The sequence below is a fragment of the Triticum dicoccoides genome, chromosome 6A, assembly GCF_002162155.2.
Source record: "Triticum dicoccoides isolate Atlit2015 ecotype Zavitan chromosome 6A, WEW_v2.0, whole genome shotgun sequence".
NCBI lineage: Eukaryota > Viridiplantae > Streptophyta > Magnoliopsida > Poales > Poaceae > Triticum > Triticum dicoccoides.
In genome coordinates, this window is record NC_041390.1 from 620,505,882 (window position 1) to 620,509,850 (window position 3,969).

Below are 3,969 nucleotides of genomic sequence, written 5' to 3' on the forward strand. Positions count from 1 at the left end.
GAGGACGAAGAATCCCGACTATTGTCATGTGGGTAGCTTCTTCTTCATTCCCGTGTGCTAGAAAATTTGGTGTAATGCACTCGGGAATGAAAGGAGGAGCTACCATCACCGACGGTCGAATATGTACACCACGTGAGCTAAGAATTTTCGAGAAAAGACTTGACAGACTAATAGTCAGCCCGTGATGAATAATAATGATCTAATTTAGGTTTTCTAGTATATATTTAATTGTACAAGTATAATATTTGAATTATGAACATAGGAAATGTCGTACTCGGACGACGAAAGTCTCCCTGGGGAGTGCGACTGGTGCCACGACGATCGAGGTCTGTGCGACAGGCCTCACCTAGACGAAGATCGACGCTTCAGCATTAAGCTCGAGGAGACCTTCAATGTTGAAACGGTACGCAATGACGACAAGTGTTTTTTCGTAATTAAGCACAACTTCAACTATTTCAACGTGTAATTTTCATCTTTTACAATTCGACTAGCTTATCCCATGACATCCAAGACGCTATGTCTTGGAGAGGATGGGTTTTGAAGACCATGAAAGGATGGAAACAAAGAAAATTCACCTAAGGACCCATCATGGTATGTATTTCGAAGTAAAATTGTACAATTCTGAGAGCGTAACCCACTTTGGTTGCAAAAAATGGGAAACACTTTGCAAGATGTATGGTTTTCATGAGGATATGCTTGTCACCATGGATCTTGGTGATCCTGAAATCGAGCAAGACAATATGGACATTTGGGTCCTTGTTGATACGCCTCCAATTCTACCGCTATGTGAGTTTCTCAAACATAGTTATTAACTAATTTATATTGTTTATTTCAAAATAGTTGATAGCTTATTTCCATTGATAGTTTATTTTCATTCTTCAAAGAATGTGCGGAAGATGGTAGACAAAACCCACTACACCGATGACTCCGAATTAACTTATCAGGAGAAAATCCATATGATCGCATTTTGTACTGATATTGAGAATTACAATATCTACAATCAAATTCCTCAACATTATGGTCAATATGTGTCACTAGTGCACGTGTTGAACCACGAACTACCATGGAGATACCCTGATAAGATTTTTTACTATTACGACATCCGTGCATCTTTTGCATACTTCTAAAAGTAGTACATCATTGCTAACTATGAAGTTATTACTATATTTTTCAACAGAGAATCCGATGGATTGTGTGCCTCATTTGATGTATCAGAATGGTAGCCTTGATGTTTTGAACATAGATCCAGGTCATCCAACGAATCTGAACTGTCCATACCGAATTTCTAAAAGAAGTGGAGACATGCTAATCAAAGAATGGAAAAAATGTATGGACAATCGTAAGGAGGTTCTTGGAAGCAAAAGGAAGCGAAGCGCAAGAATTGGAGACAGGATGATCTCCATTATCCATAATGGAGAGTCAGGGTCTATATTGTTTTATGCTATTTTACCTTAAAGAGGGTATCTAGGTCCCACCTAATATTGATGATCATGTGGTAAGAACAATTAAGTAGGGTTGGTTCGATGACTATGAGGATGATGATCGTATGACTTGTTATTAATAACGAGTAGAAGTTGTATGATGATGATTAGTAGGACTTGTTATTATGATGATGCGTGATGCGAGCATGAAGAGTTATTATATATCAGTGGGTGAAATGAACATGGATTGGATTGAAGTGAAGGCAACATGCATGTGGTGCATGTCGAAAGTAGTACAATCCAAACTTAATCAAGTTAGGATTAGTATTACTTTCGACATGCACCACATATTGCCTTAACTTCAATCTAAGCCATGTTTAGGCATAGCAGTAGCGGTGGTAAACCAAGCACGGAGATAAGAGAGGACACTTCTCTCTATTAGCTAACTAACAACCTAAATTAACTCCCAAAATCCCTAAACCACCCCTTTAAAAAACAAAACCTCAACTCCTGCTAGCTGCTGACGCGTGGATGCCTTTTGGTCCCGGTTGGTGCCACCAACCGGGACCAAAAGCCCTCCTGCCTGGGCTCGCCGCAACGGTCATGTGGAGGCCCATCTGTCCCGGTTCATGTAAGAACCGGGACTAAAGGCCTAGGGCATTAGTAACGACCCTTTCGTCCCGGTTCGCCAACCGGGACAGATGGGCCTTACGAACCGGAACAAATGGCCCTTTTTCTAGTAGTGTAAACAGTATGACTATTATCACCCATAACTCATTGTGTTCTACTCATGCATATAACATCTACACATAGACCTGGCTCTGATACCACTGTTGGAGAACGTAGTATTTTTAAAAAAATCCTACGATCACGCAAGATCTATCCAGGAGAAGCATAGCAACGAGCGGGGAGAGTGTGTCCACGTACCCTCGTAGACCGAAAGCGGAAGCGTTTAGTAACGCGGTTGATGTAGTCGAACGTCTTCGCGATCCAACTGATCCAAGCACCGAACGTATGGCACCTCCGCGTTCAGCACACGTTCAACTCGATGACGTCCCTTGATCTCTTGATCCAGTTGAGGACGAGGGAGAGTTCCGTCAGCATGACGGCGTGGCGATGATGATGATGAAGTTACCGGCGCAGGGCTTCGCCTAAGCACTATGATGATATGACTGAGGTGTGTAACTGTGGAGGGGGGCACCGCACACGGCTAAGAGAAGGCTTGGTGTGCCTTTGGATGCCCCCTCCCCCGTATATAAAGGACGGGAGGAGGAGGCAGCCGGCCTAGGGGGCGTGCCATAGAGGGGACTCCAACTAGGACTCCCAATCCTAGTTGGACTCCCTGTCCTTTTCCGGAGTGGGGGAAAGAGGGAAGGGAGAGGAAGAGGAGAAGGAAAGGGGGCGCGCCCCCCTCCCTAGTCCAATTCGGACTCCCTATAGGGAGGGGGCGTGGCTTCCCCTTGTGGGCTGCCTCCCCTCTTCCCTATGGCCCATGTAGGCCCAACCTTTCCCCGGGGGCTTCCGGTAACCTCCCGGTACTCCGAAAAAATTCCCGAATCACTCGGAACCATTCAGATGTCTGAATGCAACCTTCCAATATATGAATCTTTACCCGTCGACCATTTCTAGACTCCTCGTCATGTCCGTGATCTCATCCGGGACTCCGAACAAACTTTGGTCATCATATTACATAACTCATAATACAAATCGTCATCAAACGTTAAGCGTGCGGACCCTACGGGTTCGAGAACTATGTAGACATGACCGAGATACATCTCCGATCAATAACCAATAGCGGAACCTAGATGCTTATATTGGCTCCTACATATTCTACAAAGATCTTTATCGGTCAAATCGCATTACAACATACGTTGTTCCCTTTGTCATCAGTATGTTACTTGCCCGAGATTCGATCGTCGGTATCATCATACCTAGTTCAATCTCGTTACTAGCAAGTCTCTTTACTCGTTCAGTAATGCATCATCCCACGACTAACTCATTAGACACATTGCTTGCAAGGCTCATAGTGATGTGCATTACCGAGAGGGCCCAGAGATACCTCTCCGAAACACGGAGTGACAAATCCAAATATCGATCTATGACAACTCAACAAACACCATCAGAGACACCTGTAGAGCATCTTTATAATCACCCAGTTAAGTTGTGACGTTTGATATCACACAAGGTGTTCCTCCGGTATTCGGGAGTTGCATAATCTCATAGTTAGAGGAACATGTATAAGTCATGAAGAAAGCAATAGCAATAAAACTAAACGATCATTATGCTAAGCTAACGGATGGGTGATACATCTCCAACGTATCTATAATTTTTGATTGTTCCATGCTATTATATTATCTGTTTTGGATGTTTAATGGGCTTTACTAAGCACTTTTGTATTATTTTTGGGACTAACCTATTAACCGAAGGCCCAACGCAAATTGCTGTTTTTTTTGCCTATTTCAGTGTTTCGCAGAAAAGGAATATCAAACGGAGTCCAAACGGAATGAAACCTTCGGGAGAGTTATTTTTGGAACAAACGTGATCCACG